We start from the raw sequence: 22651 nt of genomic DNA, 5'->3' as shown, positions 1-22651 counted from the left end.
TGGGGATTGTTTCCAGCTGGTGAACCCTGGGCACATATGCAAATACTGGCCCTGGATTGTATATTCCCAAGCATACATTCTCTTGAAACTTCCTGATGGTAGGTGACTGTCAGATCCTGTTTCCTGTCTTCTGGACGTTTTCCTCTTCTAAAACAGGATAAAAGTTCATGGTTGCACAATGGTTGTCTTGGAGTGCTTCAGCTCATAAAATTCACCCAAAGACCAAAAATTATACTTGAATATATTGTTGACTAGGGCTGGCCCATATAGCTGGAAAAGATCGTGTTTTCTAAATTCTTAGCCAGTAGTACACACAGAGACAGCCATGTATATTTCAATGTTAATGCAGCATCCATGGCTTTTGTCCCAAGTGATAACAGAACTGGCATGCACTGTAGGACAAAGAGGACAGCTGTCTCCTGTGCCTGCCCCTCCTCAAGGCTTGCCTGAGTGCCTCTGCTCACCTGCCTCCTAAGTGTCAGATTCCAGAGTCAGTTGCTGTTCTCCAATCACCCTGAAAGGCACTGAGACCAGAGAACAGACACGTGTTCTACAGTGTGAAAATAAATTCTGGCAGTGAAACATAACAATATCCTCCTGTTACCAAGTGCAAGCAAACCATATTGGACTCAACCAAGTGTGGCTGGTGGCAATGGATAAGTTCTGAAATCCACTCCATGCCCAAAAGTACTAGGCAAGACTAGTAAAACAAGAAAGGAGAGGAAAACATATATACATTCAGTCCAATGTTCATTATTTGTAACCTTGTCAAGTTAGGTTCTAACTAATAAAGCTGAAAGGTCAGTTTCACATGTCTTGTTTACTGACAAAAAATTATAATAAGGACCACCCCGCAAATACTATGGTTATTGATTACCATTCCTAACACCGACATTGTCACTGTATTTTACATACTGTGAGGTCCTTTCTCTGTCCATTTTGATCTTCTTGCCAAGTCCGCTGTCTCATATTTCCCATTGCTGAGGTGGAGCGCTTTTATCATCCCTAAGTTTCCTTCAGACTTAGAAGCTATAGACTAGCTTGGTTGTGTCCATGCTGTAACTGAGAGAGCTGCAGATGCCATTTGCTTTTAAGATTTTTAGAGGCACATGTAGTGTAAATATCTGAGAGTGTTGACCATGGCAAGTTAATTTGATAGGTAGTGTAGGCGACAAAGCTTAGGGGATCCATGCACTGTATATGGTGTAATTGTGGTGCTCTTAGGATAGTACTAAAAGATAGACTTTTAATGTTAATGAAGTCAAGAAAATCAAGGGTGGGCATTGTAATTGGGAGGCTGTAACACACAGGATAAACACAGAAGCAGTAGAGATGAATGTGAAAGCAGTTCAATATGAAAATAAATTCACTTCTGGTTGATTGTAAATGAAAAAAAATGAAGTGGAAAAGATCACTTTGGTAACAGTTTACCTTCTGAAACAATGGCAATGAAACTATTTTTATTTCTGTTATACACCAGATAATACTTCCTGAATCACAGAATGATGAAAAATAGTATGAAGATGGATTACTGTCTGCGATGACTGGGGCAGACCTGAGCAGATGGAGAGAAATAAAGTACGTAAATTAAAAAGGAGTGCAAGACTTATTAATTTTTTTTCTTCAGAAAACCAGAATAAACATATATTCTTCAGGAGTTTGCCTAACTGAGATGTAAACCGATTGATGAGGAGAAAGATGGATGTTTGTAGATTTTAGTCTGAAGCTCAGACTGTTTGGAGTAATCCCGTGTTGTGGGGGACTGGGAATAGCTGGAAGAAGACCCATTGTTTCGTATTCTCAATGGAAGAGAAACAAGATTTAGGAACTGGACTAAGTGGTGCTATATGGAGAAGGCTAGAAGAATGCGAGATTAAAATGAGCTTTCATTTTGTGTATTAGGAATACAAATCTCTGTCTTTTGTTCATATAATAGAACTTGTTTGTTATTCTTTTTTTTTTTTTCGGAAAAAATACCCTCTTTTTTCATGAAAAAATAAAGCATGTAATGATTTTCAGCGTTCACAGGAGGAAATGTACAAGTTACAGTTCGTATGCTTTTACCATAACTTAGAAAAAGTCTGGGTTTTTTAGGAATATTTTCCTTTCTATTTTCTATGACAAAACCTCTTACTTTAATTGAGTTTTTTAATTGAGTAAGTTTATTACTTAATTTTCCATCTTCCCCATTTCTTGTCTGTCTGCATAGCTATCTACCCAAGAAAGGTGGGGTTCTGTCTTTATTTTTCAAATTATGCAAAATTTGTGGCTGATTTTTTATTGTCAGAACTGTGGTCCAGATAAATGAATCATTTTTCCTAAGGTTATGTGAGATACCTTTGACAAAACCAGAAACATAAATGTCAGCTTTTGAGCCTCAGTTCAGAGTCTCAACCACAATACAATTGTACCCACCTCATACAGCATCTCTTAAAGAGCTGTAATTAATTGCTGCAGTAGTTCCCAGCTTACCGAAAGCAATAAATAAATAAATTTTTAAAATGCATATTTCATGAATGATTGAAATCCCACCTTTCAGACTCAGTGGGTAAATATGAAGCACATCACCTTACTCTGAGTAGTTTTATCAGGCATGATTGATTTCATAATAGGTGGGTTTCATTATAATATCAGGGACAATGAAAGGAGAGGGAAGTAAGAGGTATATATCAATAAAAAACAATATATCAGGTATTTAACAAAGGCAGTCTGAAAATCAATAATAATCCTTCACTGGTGCCTGAAATTTTCAGACAACTTAAGCAGAAGAATGGCCCATAATGTCACTCAGTAGTATTAGTCTATTCATAGTCTCACTTTTCCAGTAAATGAGAGCTGTTGTTGATTAAAAATCCATTCTAGGAATGCCCACCAACTTATTAAATAGTTCTCATCTTCCCACTGGAGTGAAAGTATTCGTCTTTTTCTTTTTTTTCCAGCCTTTATTCAGCAGTGTTGATCTCTCAATACACCCTGCTTTAGCTTTCAAATCTCCAGGGGTTACCCAGTGTGAAATTCTGCATGTCATGTCCACCAGTCCTGTGTGGCCGTCAGTCTCCACAGGAGAACTGCCCTGTTACAGTCTTCCTCCTATCACAAATGAGGCAAGCACTCAGAGATGCCATTTAAGTATGTAGGTGGCTTCCGTGATAGCACCTCAGGTTCCTGAATTAAATTGTTACATATGAGATCCAGTGAGGTAAACACCAAACATTTTCCTCCTTTTATGCATGACAAATAGAGGCACAGCCCTGCAGTGGAACTTGTTCAAACACTCTCATAAAATCTGAGATGGGGCAGGGATTGAAACCATAATCCCCTGTCTTAAACCAGTGCCATGATCATTGCATGGGCTATTACACCTAAGAATCCACTAAATCCTCATCACCAGAATTTCCCATACCCTTTATTGGAAAAAAAAAAAAAGGAAGAAAGAAAAGAAAAGAAAAGAAAAGAAAAGAAAAGAAAAGAAAAGAAAAGAAAAGAAAAGAAAAGAAAAGAAAAGAAAAGAAAAGAAAAGAAAAGAAAAGAAAAGAAAAGAAAAGAAAAGAAAAAAGAAAAAAGAAAGTAAAACAAAATAAAATAAAATAAAATAAAGGAAAGGAAAGAAAGGAAAGGGAAAGAAAAAAGGGAAGGGAAGGGAAGGGAAGGGAAGGGAAGGGAAGGGAAGGGAAGGGAAGGGAAGGGAAGGGAAGGGAAGGGAAGGGAAGGGAAGGGAAGGGAAGGGAAGGGAAGGGAAGGGAAGGGAAGGGAAGGGAAGGGAAGGGGAGGGGAGGGGAGGGGAGGGGAGGGGAGGGGAGGGGAGGGGAGGGGAGGGGAGGGGAGGGGAGGGGAGGGGAGGGAAGGGAGAGGAGAGGAGAGGAGAGGAGAGGAGAGGAGAGGAGAGGAGAGGAGAGGAGAGGAGAGGAGAGGAGAGGAGAGGAGAGGAGAGGAGAGGAGAGGAGAGGAGAGGAGAGGAGAGGAGAGGAGAGGAGAGGAGAGGAGAGGAGAGGAAAGGAAAGGTTACATGGCTAGCAAGGACAAAGTAAAAAACTTTCAGAATAATTGGAGCAGGATACTATGCTGGGGTAAAAATGAATGACAGCAGTGCATTCAAAGTGAACTGTGTACTTCATTCAACTATCACAGTAGGTTTTCAAGTAGTGAAGAAAATGGCATACGGCAATAGGGGAGTTAATCAGCATAAGTTGTGGGAAATGTTCTTTTTCCATTGGAAGTTTCAAAACCAAAAGAATTTATTTTTAACATATTTATTTTCCAAGATGTAGTGGAGAAAAAAAGAAAACAGGAACTCATTTTTTTTCAAATTAAATGTATGTACCTTTTTACTAGGAGAAACATCCATCTTAAATTTAAATTGAAAATATCAATGAGCTAATCTGTGTTCTTCTTCTAATAATATTTCAAGGTGCTTGCCTTTTTGAAGCATAGCTTTTAAGTTTTTGTTTTTCTTTCTAAATTTGAGTGTAATCATAGAGGATACATTTCACAGAAGGAATTGCCAGATTTTGATCAGCTTTACCAATTATGAACAGGTCCTTACCCAGGTCCACGATATCCTGGATTTATGAGAGCCATGAGCATTTTACAAGATGAAATCCACTCCTGAAGAGATCATTAAGTCCTTTGTCTCTCAAGGGCATATAAACCATATGTATTTTCATTAGCTGCATATAGTCCTTTTGATTTCAGTTAGATTGCTTGCATAAATGAAGTTATACAGAGCTGTGAGTTTTTGAAGATCAGGACCACTGGGGAAAAGACACAGTGTATAGAATATAATGGGAAACTTAAAATGAGGTGAAGGTGAGGATGGTGTGTAATGACAATAGATGGTTATGTGCTCCAGTTATTGACAAGTAGGTTGCAAGTTTCATTTCTCCTCCAATAAATAAGCAACCATCAATGATTTTGTTCCTGGTGGTCTGACTATTATCATCCAGGAACTCACTGAATAGAGCAGGTATCCTCCTAGAGCAGGTTCTTGAGAGCTGCTGCATGACTGAAGTATAAAAACTCTGCAAAAAATAGATAAGGAGACAGAAGAACAAGGTAATATGATGATGTCTGTAAAATGGAGTGAAAGCAGGGATTGGTTAATGTAATTTGGATTGTTTCATATTTAATTAACTAACAGTTGATTGAAAAATTATGCCTGAGGTAAAATAGCGCTGGCTATTCAACATCTCCAGTAACCTGACTGCTTTTAGAATGCCCTTATCTGACTGAAATCAGAAAAAAAGCAATGCTTTTGTTTTGTTTTGGTTTTTGGTTTTTTGTTTTTTTTTCACTGACAATGCTAGTTATTGACCACACTTCATTATGAATTTTTCTATTGTTCACATTTGCTTGTCCACCTCCAATGTCAATTTGCCAGTTTCTTTTGTGATTTATCAATAGCATCTGCCAGCCAGGAGGTTATTATAGTTCAAGTGGAATTAATGTGGCAAAGGAAGTCTATGGGTTCAATGAACATAAAGATAGGATTGAATTATTACCCAGGAGATGGTGGTCTCACCCCCCTGCAATGAATTCAGAATCAAGTTGCTCTGACAGCAAAAGGCCAGATTAGTGCTACCTCTATTTTTGCTATCAGCTCTAAACCTTTCACAAACAATACGTTCAGTATTACTGACTCAGGGGGAAAACAAAAAAGATGCTTCAGCTGTTCATTGACCTGACCTCATTGTGTATAGAACAGGGTAGGAAACAGACACTTATAACAGCAATATATTAAAAATGAGGTGTGTTGAAAGAAGTGCTGAAACAAGTCAGGTGTTTAGTGAACCACCAGCGTATCATTTTTTAGCTATATTTGGAGGCAGGAGCAAAATCCAGATTGGTCAGTACAAGAATTTTTAAATAAATACAGCAGGTCAAGCTCTAGTAAATCAGCATTCAAATTACAAACTGTATCATGGGTGGCTTAACTCTGTTTAATGTGGTTAGTAGTGTTTTCCAAGTCTGACATATGATAAAAAAGTAGGGCTGTTTTTCTGCTAAGAGCTTGAGACCATGTGTGAAACAAAGACAAGAAACCACAGAACAACAGTTCAGATCAGATCAGATTGGAAGCACAGACCAGCAGTTTTTAGCCTTTGCAAATAGAAAGTGGTCCACAGCTCTTAATAGGTTTAAACAGGGAAGTTGCTCACATGGGGCCAAATTGTATTCTCACCTCTTTGTTTGTGGGGTAATTTGTACATTGGAGAACCTGGCTGCCTGCCTTTTCTGTTTTTCAGAGAGGGGCAAGTCTTTTTGTACTCTTTGGAAACATCTTGCATCTGTGACTCTGAGTGAACCAGCTCCATGGTACTCAGGGAAATCAAGAGGTAGGAAGAGATTACTGATATGCTTCTTAAGGTAAGTTAGATTCATACCAGGTTTCTGCAATGAGTCCAAAACCAGTACTTGGCAAAGGCAACACCTACTGTGTCTTCTTAGGTTGTGTGTGGGCTGGCTGGTTGGCCATATGGAAAAAAAAAAGAAAAAAAATTACCTATACTTTATCCTTTCCTTCAGGAGGTGATAGGATTTTTCTCTCTGTCCAAATGCCAATTTTCATGACACCTGTAGGAGCTTAAGTGCCTTGAGACTAAATCCTGTTGACCAGTTTGAATTGTATTTGACAGAAGGTTATAGAAGTTATTGGAAGAGGTCAACTAGACAGCAGGACAGAGACTACAACTGAAAAATGTGGAATCCTAAAGAACAACACAATACCTGCTCTAAATACACATGAAATTTCAGGGTAAAACAAGAATTAAAGCAAAGACATGAACTGATAGATTGACAATAAACACTATGGTGGTTTTCTTTCTTTGGGAAATGATGAATTCATAAGGCAGTGTGAGGAATTCTATAGCAACCAACCCTTCTCTTATTTTGCTTCTAAGAAACAGATTACATTTCATTATGCAATTTCCAAACCATCACAAGCACAACAAATTACTCTCAGTTAAAAATCTATCATTGGCAGACTTGAATCTGAGGAAGTAAATTGATGTGCTTAATCGTGATCGATGTCCACCTATGCCCCATTTCTGGGTCCTGGGTAATTGGAATAACAAGGAATTTGAACTCTTTTTCTGCTTTCTCCAGGAGACAGAGAATGGATTGTCAGCAGGAAGGGATTCTACTGGACAGATCCAAACATGCTTGACCATTGAATCTGAATATTCGACCCATATTCACATAACAGTGATTGAGGAAAGCTGGAAATTTTTAATTTTACCATTTCATTAATATTTGAAGTAAGTCTATATACTACCGTATTACTCGACTTGGAAGTGATAAAATAAGAGAAAAATTCCTTTTAATTATTTTTTTTTTTCAAATATTAAGAGGGAATAATTAACAGTCCACCCTGGACCTTGAAGCACTGGCAATCTTGCAGAAAACTTGTTGATTAGCGGCATGCAAGTTACTCAGCTCAGCTGAGGCATGTGGTTATAAAAGATTGATATGACTTTGGTGACGTTTCAAAAAGCAGTTTGTAGTGACATTTACTGGAAAACAAAGGAAAAGGAACACAGATAAAAGTGACTGTCCATGCTGGTCACACATATCACAAGGCATAGCACCATGAGAAAGAAAAGAAATGCTTATTTGCAAAATGCTTGCAAGAAGTGTTATATCAGAGTGAAATGGTGATTATTGGGTTAAGACTAGAAAAATTGTGGTACAACATCAAAAAAAGTGAGATGTATCTGCATAGCTGCTTCTGTAATGTCCTCATTTAGCTACATGGTACTTGCTGTGGCAATTGTTATGGGAAAAATTAGGTAAGATACTTCTGGAATTGCACATCCCAAAAGCAGCAGGACACCATCCTTTCCTTCAACATGGTCTGCAAAATTAGTAAATGGTGGAGGACTTTTATCTGACTGTTTTCACAGGGATTAGTTCATCACAGTTTCATTTCTCACACCATATTTTCCCTAGCTGACATGCTGGGGTTCCTGTTTACTAGATTCAGCAATGTCTTGTCTCATAACCCTCCAGTTCTCATGTATAATCCTCTGCTCAACTCAAATGTTTCTTGATTGTATTGGATGTTATCACATGCTATTGACAATCTGTGTATACAGGTATCTCCAGGGGTGTTCATCCTTTGGTAATTAAGAGCTTATTTGATTCAATGGTTAATGGAGGTCAGGGTGTTTGGGGTTTTGTCATTTTGGTACAGATGGGTTTTTTCTTCTTTAATATCACTTTTACTTCTAGGTATTAATATGTATTAATAATTTTGTCATATTCATCTATATTTCAAGGTGCTTGATTGACTTTACTTAGGTTTGTAATAGTTTCAGTATGTATTTTCTTGTAATTTTTGAAGGCGTATAGAAGTTTTCATCTGTTTTGGACATTCCTGATTTGTAAAGCAAGTGTTTTCTCTATTAGAACATAATGGAAGGTCTTATGCTTTGTTTCTATTGCTTTGAAAAGTTTCTAATGCTTTAAAAAACAGTTTTCTCTTGTTATTACAGTTCTTTTGAAGCAACTGATTGGTTATGTTATGTTAACCATATATTTTCTGTTATCATATCAAGCTCTTGCTTGGGCAAACTTTTCCTACAGCTGCTTTCGTATTTTACTATTTCTTACAGAATGATCTGTTCAGCTCAGAATAGCACAGGTCTATTGTTGGATGGAAATCCCAGTGCTACAAGCAATGATGCATTAATTGACGGGAAAAATAATGAGAGATCCTGAAACACCTTATGTTTCAATGGAAAACAAAAAAATAGAGGTATTCTTTTCTTTGGGGTTTTGACTCTTCAGGAGATGGTACCGCATACAGTTAAAAATAGTCAAGTAATAGTAAGAGCTAGTATCTCCCTTTTCCTTTCCTTTTTTATTTTTAGTAGAGAATAAAATTCTATTGGAGCCTCTCATCAGCTCCTAATTCCAGACCTGAAATCTTCAGAAAATGACCAAATGTTACAAGACAGACACTAAACCCACCAAAATAGAAGTATTATGGAAAGAGGAAATGAGAGTTTTCTATGCTTGATCATCATTTCTATGTTCATTCATTTCTGCACATCTGCCAGTACCATAAGCAGACAAAATGCTTTTCTTATTCACACAGGCTGATCCAAACCAGTGTTTGAAAAAATGACGGCGTTTATACCAGTTCTATCATGTATTTTCAAATAAATAATTCTGGCCAGCATTGGCATTGATTTAATTTTCTCAGTATTTATAAGAAAACCTTTGTAAAAACGTGGTAAAATAAAAAGAGGTTATACTCTTAACTCCTGCAATAGGGATTTTGAGAGTGCTACAAGAGAATAAAATGCATCAGAATAGTTGATTTTCTTTGGAAATGTCCCTACAGAACTTCAGGATGGGCCATAACACTGCTTGAATTCAAGTCATTGACATCAGTGCAAAAAGGATCTTGTTCAAGAGGTTTTAAATATAATGATCATATTGTCAACCTTTATAATGTAAATTTCATGACAATTTGAGCTTTGCAGCAAATGCTGTCTTGTCAAATCCATTTCTTGAAATATATATTAAGGAAACGCGTTTTTGTGTAGAAGAATCATTCAAGGAATTAATGAAACTCTTTATCTTGCTTTTGATTTAAGGCACTAGTCTTTGCTGCTGCTGAAATGGTAACTAAAGAGCATACTGCAGGTAATGGTCTAAACAACACAAGCTGGTATCATCCTGCAAAAGTTTGAATGGTATGACATTTAATTCAGCAAGGCAAACTGCTAACCTCATGACCTCATCCATCTGCAATGGGACCGGTTCACAAATTCCTTTTGCTGAACAGCAAACACTAATCTTTCTTTGGATCCTGAGCCAGATGCTGAAATGGAAACCTATGACTTCTCACAGGATCATGAACTCCTTATATGTTCCATTCATTCCCTGTTTGTGGTTTGGGTTTTTTTTCCCCTAAACCTGGAGTTGGATGCTTCTTTTTCCTGGCTTACTTGTAGAATACTGTTTGATAGTCATGTTCATGGCTTGACCTTTCTGATTTGGTATGTTTCTTTTATCTTTTTTTCTCATTGTAATTTTTTATTGATTTTGGCCACTTGGCTGCTAAACTGTAATTGGTTGCAAGTGGAGGTGTTTCTCTTTGTCCTGGTTTCAGCTGGGATAGAGTTAATTTTCTCAGTAGCTGGTGCAGTGCTGTTTTGGATTTCGTGTGAGAACAATGTTGATGGCACATGGATGGTTTTAGTTGTTGCGAAAGAATGTTTATACTAAGTCAAGGACTCTTCAGTTTCTCAGGCCCTGCTAGCCAGAGGGCTGGAGGGGCACGGGACATTGGAAGGGGACACAGCCAGGACAGGTGACCCAAAGTAGCCAGAGAGGTATTCTATACCATGGGACGTCATGCTGAGTATATAAACTGGGACAGGTTGGCTGGGGCCTGCTGATCATTGCTGTTGCTCGGGGACTGCCTGGGCATTGGTCAGTTGGGGAAGTGCAGTTGTGTTGTGCATCACTTTTGTTTCCTCCCTTCTCTTTGAATTTCCTTCCTCCCTCAATCCCTATTTTTCATTATAACTGTTGTTGATATTGTGGTTCTTTCATTTTTATTTGGTTTTCTATTATTACATTGTTCTTATCTCAACCCTTGATTTTTACATTCCTTTCCAGCTTTTATCCCTATCCCTCTGGGTGAGGGGGAGTGAGCAAGCGGCTGCATGGTACTTAATGACCAGCTGGGGTTAAACCACGACAGTCCTTTTCGGCAACTAACGTGGGGCACAAAGTGTTGAGATAACAACAGATCAAATCAGACTGCATTAGTACAAAATTGTTGTCAGTGCTCATTGTATTGAATTAATAATCATTGACCACAATGATGACTTCTCTGGGTTTGAAGTTACTGCCCATGGTCTCAGGGTTGCATTGTTTAATTTACTTACAGCATGTGTTTCCTGTTGTGTTGTTTGTTTCCTTTGGGACCTGGGCTAAATTTATCATAGGGTTGTGCTGTATAGTACTGGTTTACAGTATGATGGACTCACCGGTTATAAAACTAATCTGGTCTGTGTACTGGATGTTGTTGTCACCCCAGTGTGTTGGGTGACCTCTGGGGGGAAATGGCAACAACTGCACCTTGGTTTTGTTTTTTCCTGGAGAATCGGCCCATGGGTGGGGTCCACATCTCCCCCTTCTCCTCAGGGCTAATTAATGAAACATCTAGGATTTTAGGAAATTCTGCATATCTTTGGACCATTGGAAACAGCACCGAGCTGGTCCTGACCCTAGTGCTAGGAACACTGTATGTGGTTTTCACTTCATGGACCTGGTGGAGCTGCAGGTGACCAGCTGCAACTACTCCAGCCTCGATGACAGAAGCAACAGCTGCTCCAGCACCTGCAGCCACTCCAGCCTCCATGGTGGGTGCTGCAGCCACTCCAACCTGTGGCAGGCATTGCAGCTAACTCGGCCCCCAAAATGAGTGATGCAGAAGACCAACCTGTGTCAGTGTCTGTGGCCCCTATGCATAAGAAGAAATGGAAATGGAAAGCAACTCATTTGGTAAAGGAGGATGATGAAGCATGCCTGTCACAGGAACACGATGAAGAAGGTGAACAAGATGTAACCTCTCAATCCCTACCTCTGAGTGAGCTGTGGGATATGCAGAGAGATTATGCCCATCAATCAAATGAACACATTATCCCCTGGTTGCTTCGATGCTGGGATAGTGGGGCTGATAGTATAGAATTGGAGGGTAGGGAACTGAAGCAGCTACGATCACTTTCTAAAGAAGAAGGCATTGAAAAGGCAGTTGGAAAAGGAGCGTGAGCCATCAGCCTCTTTAAGTGACTCCTGTCAAGCACTAAGGAAAGTTATCCCTGCAAGCTGGATATTACATGTTACCCAAGCAAGCGGCTGCAATAGAGATGGGTATCTGGTGCTAGAGGGAATTAGATGTGAAAGAGATGATTTATTATAACCTGGGTGATCCACAGTCACCCACGGATCCCAATGAAGTCCAATGCACATGACTCATGTGGCAGAAATTGTTACAGAGCGCACCATCATCATTTGCCAACTCGCTAGCAGTGATGGGCTGGTCAGACACTGTGCCAGCAACAGTGGAAGAAGTGGTTTGTCATCCCTGGGACCACACAGATAGTGTCTCTACCTCCATCGTCTTAGCTGTAGAGAGACTAGTCCAGTGACTTGATGAGGGTGTATTCTACTCTCCACCAATATGGACCTGCATCTCAGCTGCCAACTGTAGGCATCCTGTTTGGAAGGAAGAATATAGAAGATACACACCATGGCATACACTGTGGCGTTACCTGCAGGACCACAGAGAGGACACGAGGAGGTGGGATGGAAAACCTGTCTCAGTCCTGGACACCTGACTGTGTGAAATGCAAGGAAAAAGAGTCATAAATAAGGAGTCTTCCAGGAAGGTTGATGCTCCAGTCTTCAGAGGACAGTTTTCCAGACAGAGTGATAGGGCTGACAATACTCTCAGTTTTATGAAAAGGAATTTTAAACCATTTTGGCAAGATTTAAGTGAGAAGAACTGCTCCATGCTACATCCACTTCATACCACTTGCTGTCTAATGGGGAATCCTATGACCAGGATTAGAGGGACCCTGCCTCCAGCCAGGGCCTAGAGAGCAGGGATGACTGGGTTTACCTAACTGGGTGGAACTGATGACCTGGCACATCAGACCCACAGGAATATAAAGCTCTAGTAGACACTGGTGCACAGTGTACTTTAATGCCATCAAGCTGTGAAGGAGCAGAACCTATTAGTATTTCTGGAGTAACAAGGGGCTCTCAACAGCTAACTATATCGGAGGCTGAAATAAGCTTGACTGGGAATGAATGGCAAAACATCCCATTGTGACTGGCACAGAAGCTCCGTGTATCCTTGGCATAGACTATCTTAGGAGAGGGTATTTCAAGGATCCAGAAGGGTATTGGTGAGGTTTTGGTATAGCTCCTTGGAAATGGAAGAAATTAAGCAGCTGTCTACTTTATCTGGCCTTTCAGAAGACCTCTCTGTGGTGGGGTTACTGAAAGTTGAAGAGCAACACGTACCAATTGCTACCACAACAGTGCACCATCACCAATATTGCACCAAGACTCCCCTGTTCCCATCCATAAGCTGGTTTGCCAACTAGAGAGCCAAGGAGTGATCAGCAGGACCTGCTCACCCTTTAATAGTCCCATATGGCCACTGCAAAAGTCTAATGGAGAATGGAGACTAACAGCAGCCTGTCGTGGCCTGAATGAAATCACACAGCCATTGAGTGCTGCCGTACCAGACATGTTAGAACTTTGGCATCAAAGGTAGCCAAGTGGTATGCCGCTACTGACACTGCAAATGTGTTCTCTATCCCTTTGGCTGCGGAGTGCAGGCCACAGTTTGCCTTCACTTGAAGAGGTGTCCAATACACCTGGAATCAAGTGCCCCAGGGGTAGAAACACAACATTACCATCTGCCATGGACTGATTCAGGCCACACTGGACCAGGGTGAAGCTCCAGAACATCTGCAATACATTGATGGCATTGTTGTATGGGGCAGTACAGCAGCAGAAGTTTCTGAGAAAGGGGAGACAACTATCCAAATCCTTCTGAAAGCTAGTTTGGCCATAAAACAAAGTAAAGTCAAGGGACCCACACAAGGATCCAGGTTTTGGGAATAAAATGGTAAGATGGACATAGTGAGATCTCAATGGATGTGATCAACAAAATCACAGCTATGTCTCCACCGACTAATAAGAAAGAAACTCAGGCTTTCTTAGGTGGTGTGGATTTTTGGAGAATGCAAATTCCAAACTACAGTATGATTGTAAGCCCTTTTTACCATGTGACCCAAAAGAATAAAGATTTTAAACGGGGCCTTGAACAACAACAAGCAAATTAAACTGGAGATAGTTAAAATAGTAGTCCTTGGGCCAGTTTGGATGGGGCAAGATATAAAACGTGCTCTACGCTGCAGCCGGGGAGAATGGCCCTACCTGGAGCCTCTGGCAGAAAGCACCAGGGAAGACTCAAGATTGATCCTTAGACTTTGGGATTCAGGAATAGATATGCTCTGAGGGCCACTGCGCTCCAGCTGAGAAAGAGATGCTGGCAGCTTATGAAGGGATTTGGAGCTGCTTCGGAAGTGATTAGCACTAAGAGACAGCTCCTCCTGGCACCCCAGTTACCAGTGCTGGGCTGAGTGTTTAAAAGGAGGGTTTCCACTGCACATCGTGCAACTGATACTACATTGGAGTAAATGGGTCATGCTGATTACGCAATGAGATTAGTCCAGGAATCTTGGAAATTATTATGGACTGGCCAGAAGGTAAAGATTTTGGGTTGTGATCAGAGGAAGAGGTGACACGTGCTGAAGAAGCCCCATTGTATAATGAATTGCCAGGACGTGAGAAGCAGTATGCCTTGTTTGCTGATGGGTCCTGTCCTACCACAGGGAAGCCTCTGGGAGAGGGGGGAGTGAGTGAGTGGCTGCATGGTACTTATTACCAGCCAGCGTTAAACACAACACTTTTTCATGACTGTGGAGTGGGTTTCAGTGACTTTTTTATTTATGTTTTTTTCTCAGTCTATCTCTCTGTCTCTGTGTGTGCTCAAGAGATAGTGGCTGTTACTACACCATTGCCTTCACAAAGATTATTTTCTTCTGATACATGTGAAAGGGAGATGTAAACAGTCTTTTAATTTTTCCATATACTTTTTTGGTGTCCTGACCATGTTATACACCTGCTTGCCATTACCGGGGGATGTCCTTAGAAGTTCGTTAGAGCAAGAAATAGTTTAGAGTTCATGGACTCCCCAGCATGTAATACCTGAATAATGAATCTTTAAAAATTATTTCTTGTTTTTTAATAAAAATACTCCCACATGTAACTGAATATTCAAATTTGCTACTGTTTTGTGTCTTGAGCATGCAGAGACTGATGTAATAGCAAAAATAAATTCACTTCCCCTGGGCAAAACCAGGCCTTTAGTAATGATTCTGTGGCTGGGCAGGTTCTGCCAAGGGGATAAGTAATTTGGAATTAACAGGTGAGCAGATATAAAAGGGAAGAATAGCATACAGGTGGCCATGAGCTGTAGCCCCTTACCTTTGTGGGTTGTGAAGCTAATACGTATTCCACTGTTCTTCACAGTGGGTGGCACATACTATATTCAGAAGTTAGTGTTTCTTCTAATTTGTACTGCTCACTTCAGATACACTCCAGCTTAATTTTACGTTGCTGCTTAGTACTCTATGGTTCTTTATTTTTAGTTCTTAGAATACATTTAGGAGGCTAAGATAAATTTTCATAAGAATACAAATTTATGCATTTTACATTTTTGTAACAACCCAAACACAGACACTAATTAACAGGATTAAAGCTCTAACCGTGATTGAGCAAAGCACAGAAAACAGACCTGTGGGTGGTCCTATTTACTAAAACATGGCGATCTCTAAAGTTAAGTGCTTGCTTAAGAGGTTTATACGATTGTGTACCTTAACAGTCACCTCTTCTTCCAGCCTTGTTTTAAGTTTCTTTCTTTCAAAATGCTAATAAGATTAGTAACAACTTATACACTCACTGAGGAACACAAAGCATAAAACCCCCCAAAAAGGACAACGCACAGGTGAACTAGAAGTGGGTACTTGACTTCACAGGCTAGTCACAAAGTCTTTGCTGCCTGTCACCCATCACCAGCATTTTGTTTATTCCACTGAGAAGTTCTTTGGAACTAATGCTTACCTTCCCAAAGAAATGGTCTGATATACTGATATAAAATCAATAAATCAAGTATAATAGATGTTTAAATCAAGTACTAAACCACTGGTAAATGTCAATGTGATACCTAACACATAATTTCCTATTTAGCGAATTCATTTTAACACCTGTAGGAGCCTGTTGATTTTTAAACAAACTGACTGTAGTGTTTTAAATACTCTGCAAGAAATCTATTGTTACGAATGTTAACTCTCTTGTAACTACTCCTGGAGCCAAGTTTAATTTTAAAGTTGGAGTGATTAAGATATGAGCCTAGATGTCCAAGACGCAGAATAAATGGTATGAATTTAAAGAAGACACAAGAAGTCTTTGTCTTCTGGTGATGACAAAAAAGTAAAGTAGTGGTGAGACATCACAGGTTGGCAATTAATGCCACCTGATACATGAGGTAGTATCAAAGTACCTGCTATTTACTGGCTCAGACTCTGTTCACAAGGATGATGCCTACTTAGATTTAAAGAACCTGAACAGAATGATGAAGTGTGAAATTACACATGAACCCTGAGATTTATTTGAATCCTGAATTTCTCAGACTAGGAAGCAACGTATGTCACAACAAAATGAGGCATCATGGTTATGGAGGAATGGAAGTTACTAAGATATGAAAATAGTATTTTACAGTATTTAAATTGGTCATCTTTATGAAAGCTGACATTGATGTTCAAATGTTGAAAGCACTGTGTACCTTTGTAAGTATTGCTGAGCATCCCCAGTTTGTCCTGGCTGCTTAACTGGATTAATTTTCTTCCAGTATTAGATCCACATTATCAATGTCCACCATTTTAACATGAAAATCTCATTGCCAATGGCAGCAAAATAATAGATATGGCATTTCAGAGTATACCTTTTACACCTTCGTTAATAAATGCAAGAAGAGAGGAATGAGAGAATGAACAAAGCCTTCAGAAATCACTAATGAAGGGATTGGCATGTAAGTATAAGCATAGAATTTCTTGCCTGTAATAGAGAAGGCAAAGCAACTAACAAACCAAAGGTTTTTGTTATGGGTTCACCCATTTCAGCATGCACTGCCAAGTTCTTTTTAGCTGTTCACAACAGGACTGTTTGTGACATAGATGAATGATATTTTCATTAGCATTAAGGAATAGGATATTAGAAAAGTTATCCCTAACACTTCTGATGGATGTTTGCCAAATGTAATAATGTTCATTACAAAATGAGGATCAGTAAGATCAACTTCAATGAACAAAGCAGGAAATGTGTGAGATCTTCACAAACTGCACAAAACAAGCTGCAAAGAGCTATCTATTTTAAAAGGAGGTGTTCTTCATATGTTTATTGAACAGATTTGAAGAAATTATGCTGTATTTAATGGCTTAGTATCTTGTCTGGAAACAAATCACAATTAAGTTATGAAGGGTTGAGTTCACAGTACAACGATATGGTGCAGACATACCTGCACTAGTTTCAAAATGGTTTTGCAGATTTTCCTTTAAGAGGATAATATTATAATTTCAAGTCGGAGAGCTATGATTCCTCTCTTCTGCCTAAATGAAAAGTCTATTTCTCCGCTTCCCCAAAATGCCATAGTCTCATACACAACAGCTGTGTATGTGTGAAGGACATCATAATAATTGTGGCAGCCTTCTCAGTAGTAGACCTAATTGAATCCCTTCAGGAAGAGGAGTTGAGAAATCAGGTCATCTGACTGAATTTATCTATGTCCTGCATCTAAGTATGCTCTGTATAGGTGAATAATAGCATCCTTTCACCTGTGGGCATTAGTTAACAGGACAGTAGCTACAGCAGTATTTCTGGAGTTACTATTTTAGAAGCAAAAGAATATTGAAAAAAAAAACATTTACTGAATATGGCTTTTCTGGGAACGTTAATTTTGAAGACTGCCTGGTTTGAAATTCCTGAGCAAGCCTTGGTATGGAAAAAGCATCCCAAAGACCCCAATATCCCAAAGCATATGCTGAAAGACATTTGGAAATTTCTCTTCAGAAGTCTTAAGCACCTGTAGACTTCAACATTTTAAGTTAGGAGATAAGTTTTAAGGCACTGATTCTTGGATACCTAAATTTTATCTAAATTCTATTTTACACATTAAAGCCAATTTTGCATTATAGCTCTCACCTCTCTCTGCACTAAAGCCTTTTACTTCTAAAATGGGGATAAGTGTGCTTTTCTTCTCATAGGGATGTGAGCATGGTTGCATGAAATACAGTTCTTAATTACCACATCATGGGGTTGTGTAGCTGCCTAGAGTTTGCTTGCAGTTTCACCTCCAGACGACAATACACATAGCACTGCAAGTGTGTAAAAAATCTCAGAACTAAGATTATGACTAAAGCTTTAATGGACAACAACCTGGGTTTTTTTTTGTGAATTCAAATAATGTTTTACTTTTAGTTGACTTAGAAGTAGTGAAAAGAGCTTTATTTATAGTTCTTAAAATAATATCCATTGTTTATCTGCTAGTAGCTGGATAGCAGCATAGCCCAGAAGGTGGTAATCTGATCATAATTTCATTTTTTATTCTGTTTTGTGATACCACTCAGGAACTTCCCTGGAAGCTTCCTGCTCCTCAGTCTTATATGCTTATGCAGTGCTGTAGAAAGACACAAACATGTGGGAGGACAGAGGATGACCTCTCCTCTGACAGGAGCAGACACAGCATTTGGTAAGGTCATCAGGAAACTGGCACTCCAGAGCAGAGGATGTCCCTCACATCTGCAGGAGCTCCAGGGAAAGGTAAGCACACAGTCAGATCCTTGCCAGCTACCCTGAACAGGGCAGTGCAAAGAGGTGATGTGCTGGTGCACAAGGTGAGTGGCTTTCCACAGGCTCTGCCAGCCCATGCTTCACATCCTTCAGTCATTGGTCCTGATCATGGAAGACTGCACAGTCCTTCACCTCAGAGCAATGGGATGACAAGATTGGCCTATGCCTCAGTTCTCACCTACAGCCTATAGAGCCGATGGGAGAAGAAGAGTAAAAGTCTTCCCTCCCTTCAGGGCCTCGGTGGACCAGAAGGACAGATACTGATTCTGTGATTTCCCTGGTGGTTCTCCTTACCACATCACACATGTACAGGGCAGGAGACTCCCACAGCTGAAGCCTCATCAGCTTTGCCCTTGACAGCAGATTAAAATTTCCCTGGACAACAGTTTTAATGTAAAGGTTGACAGGAAATGAAGTTGTACCTTTTTATACAGCTTACTGGTGTGTTCATAAGATGCCCACAGGGCAGTTGAGTAAGCAATAGGATGCAGGTGCAGGCAAAATCTCTGTTTTAGTAAATGATGGGATAGCCCCAGTCCCATAGCAGGCTCTGCTCATCTGAAACCCAGATGCAATGTTTGGCCTTTAAGGCACTCTAATTTGAACACTAAGGATGTCACATAGGTCATGTGCACTCCTTCCTGAGAATGAATGACCAACATTCAGTCTAATTTTGGTAGCTGGCACAGGAATTGCTACATTATGACAGCCATACCCTATTATCTGGTGATAGTTCTGCCCAGAAAATCCATGGTGTCTGAGATGTTATCCCAGCAATTCTAGTTAATTTTAGCGTCTGTAGACAGGAGCTGAAACTTCAAAGTATGAAAAGAGAGCCTGACTACATAAATAAGCTTTATAGACGCATGAAGTGAAGTGAGACTGAAATTCTAATTCTTTATATATTGCATCCAATAATTGGCGTTTTACACCATTTCTATCAAAAACAGTTTTTCTATTTTACAGTTTCATTGTAAAATATAAAATTTCATTTTCTCAGGCTTTAGATCCTTTTATAGAAGAGTAAAAGTATACTTCATGAAATCTCCATACACATTACACTCTATCCATAAAACCTCCATATGACAAAACCAATAAATAATATGCACCCAGAAATAGCTCTGCACCATCCATTTTCCCAGTGATTTCTCTAGGAGCTGCTGAGTAGGACTTTTGTATATCACAGCAACTACCAAGATGCCCAAACTAAGGTCCTGGAGTCTTGCTGTATGGTATTGAGGTTTTAAAATCTTGCTCAAATTTTTTAGACATTTTAAACTGATACACAATTTACAATTACTCATATTCAGGCATTTTTGAGACATCATTGCAAAACTGAGAACAGTGTTCTTCCTAAAATGAGGAAGCAAAAGATTTTTGGTGAGAAAGAGAAGTTTAAAAGCCATTGCATGGGTGAAAAAATACAAATTAAAAGGTGTCAGTCAAAGTTACAGCTGCATGCAGGATAGCCTTAGCTGAAATCATGAAGTTCAGGCTACTTTAAATAACTTAAAAATATCAAACTCAGTTTCTTCAATCTGCATTTCATGGATAAGTGGTCTACTGAAATCAAGTTGTAACTTCATGAATGCACTGATCAAGCGAAGTTGATGTGCCTCTGAAATCCCATCTTCCTCCTCACCTCAGCTACTTACTCTTGCCCTGAATGTGAGCAGAAAGCTAACCTAGTAAAAACAAATCATTATTTTTCAACCAGTGTTCTGGCTCACTACCCAGCAAGACAGGGATAAGCAGCCAAGAAAAGAGAGTATATTGGACTACTTCTTTCAGCAGTAGTGACGACTTACATTATTTTTCAAATTATGGCCCTAGCAAATTTTGGGATAGATGCATCTCAGTCTCAACTGATGCAGACTTACAGCATTTCATTAAGGATTTCACTGCTTCTTCTCTGCTCCAGTGAAGGAACTGTGAACCCAAATACTCATCCAGTTCTCTCAGTGATATCAATGGGTCTCATGTCAGATGTTTCATTATTTTTGTTTGTTATACCAAAAGCATGTAGAGTTTCAAAGTCAAGGCAAATGTCAGGTTTCAAAATTCAATCATGAAACCTCTGTAGTTTTGCTCCACATTAAAAAAGAGAGCAGACATGGTTTTAAATGAGAATGTGAATTATGATTTTTCAACCACATTCAACTAAAAAATAGCTGCAGGGGGCTTTAAAAAGTACTTACTTTCAGGCAGAGATAAAAACTGTAAAAAATGGCAGGCCCCAGAAATGAATGTTCCGGGAAGTCATGAATATGCAAAGACAAGTAAGTATAATACAGACTTTTTTGCAATGTTAAAAGTAGCAGGTGCTACCCATAAGCTTTCTATAATAATACAAAAACATTGGTACATGAAGACGAAAATAATATCACTAGGTTTTTTAGGAAGAATAATGGCAATAATATTTATGAAGACAATTCCTGTATTACTCAGATTTGTAGTGCTCTTGAATACTCATTCAAGTTTACTTCAGCAGCTGCTGTCTGTTCTCTACTTAACATCTGCCTTTCATGGACTTGATAGTTGTGTGGAGAGTTTATTTTCACTGCCCTTCTGCCCCCATCCACACCCCCCACCCCTCCACCCCCTTCTTTTGAATGTTGTGGCATTCAATTTTATATTTTTTTAATTTGCAACATTAAAACAGGTAATATCATAATTTTAAAAAAGCCAGGGTTCTTTCTGCCCAAGAAATTTGGGTAAGTATAGTGGTTTTTTCTACAAATCTATCTTTATATGGGCAGCAATGAACTGATTGGGCTGAAGAACTGCTGTAGGAGTTCCCTACAGAAGCAGTCTTGGGCCAGTGCAGAGGTGGAACTGAGTCTCTTCTCCCTGGAAATGAACTGCCACTGGGGGCCAGGAAAGCAGTGGTCCCAGGTCTGTAAGTAAATGTTGTGCAGATTTCAGAAAGGCATGATCACAAACTGAGGAAGGGGCTTTATGTAGAAGAAGATCAGATCTGTGGTTCTTCATGGAGGAAAAAATGGTTTGGTGTAGAAAGATGTTAGTTACGCAAAATCTACAGCTGAATGGACTGTTACCCACCAGGTGACCCAGGTGGCCCAGTTCCTTCTCTAAATGTGTCGAGCCCCAAAATGCAAGGTGGTCAGTAGACTTCTGTAGAAAGGCTGCTGTGCTGAAACAGAGTGGTTTGAGATGTTTCCTTAAAAAGAGATATTTATATTGGCATCTTTTTCATAGCAAACCAAAACTAATCATAAGCCCCTTTGTGTGTGGTGTTCAAATTTTCCTCTGCACTAGCTGAAGCTGAACTCCTCCCTGTCATATTCCAGTGACTGCAGCTGCAGCAGCTTTGGTGACTGAATTTGTTGGAGCACAGGACTCCACAAGGCCTGAACCAGGTACTTGTAGATAGTGCAGAGAGACAGCCACTATTTCCTTTTTATACTTCAGATTAATGAGGCACTGTTATTTCACGAAGTTAAATGGGAGCTGTCTATATTTGACTTACATAAAATGTATTTGAGAATCCAGGTCTATCAGTACAATAACTTTCTAAATAGTTACTTCAAGTAAATGTGCCAGCATTTTGTTTAAAATTATCTTTTAAATAGAAAAATCTAGAAGATAACAAAATTATTACCAACTTGGAATGTGCTGTATAGGATCACTTTCTCTGCAGGAAAAGCAAGGATGAATCTGCGTGCTGCTTCCAAGTCTGGTCCACACTCTGCATTCGAGCGTAGGTGTCTATCACTGCACTCTAGTGGACTGCTTTCATGCTGGTTTAGATGATGGAAGATGTTTCTGCTCCCTGAGGGTTGATAGGGGGTCAGGCTTGACCTGGAACAGAATCCAGTGAGATACTGCAAACACATCAATGTCATTTGGTATCTACTAGTAAAACAGCAATCAATGGCCTTGTCAGAGTCTACACACGGTCACTGCACTCTAAGCATGGATGTAATTTTGGGAACGCTTTAACAGAAAGGCAAGGCTGATACGGAGAATTGTGCGGTATTAATCTTTTCCTTCTTTGTCTACTGGAACAAGTTTTCCATTGAGATATTTCCATATAATAAGAGGAACCCTGAACATATGGAACATATGGAACATTTGGTGTATCTACAGGATACTATTTAAGATTTTATTTCTAATTAAATTTTAG

This window comes from Falco naumanni, chromosome Z, assembly GCF_017639655.2.
Source record: "Falco naumanni isolate bFalNau1 chromosome Z, bFalNau1.pat, whole genome shotgun sequence".
Classification (NCBI taxonomy): domain Eukaryota; kingdom Metazoa; phylum Chordata; class Aves; order Falconiformes; family Falconidae; genus Falco; species Falco naumanni.
The sequence above is the reverse complement of the archived record's forward strand: the minus strand, read 5'-3'. Positions refer to the sequence as shown.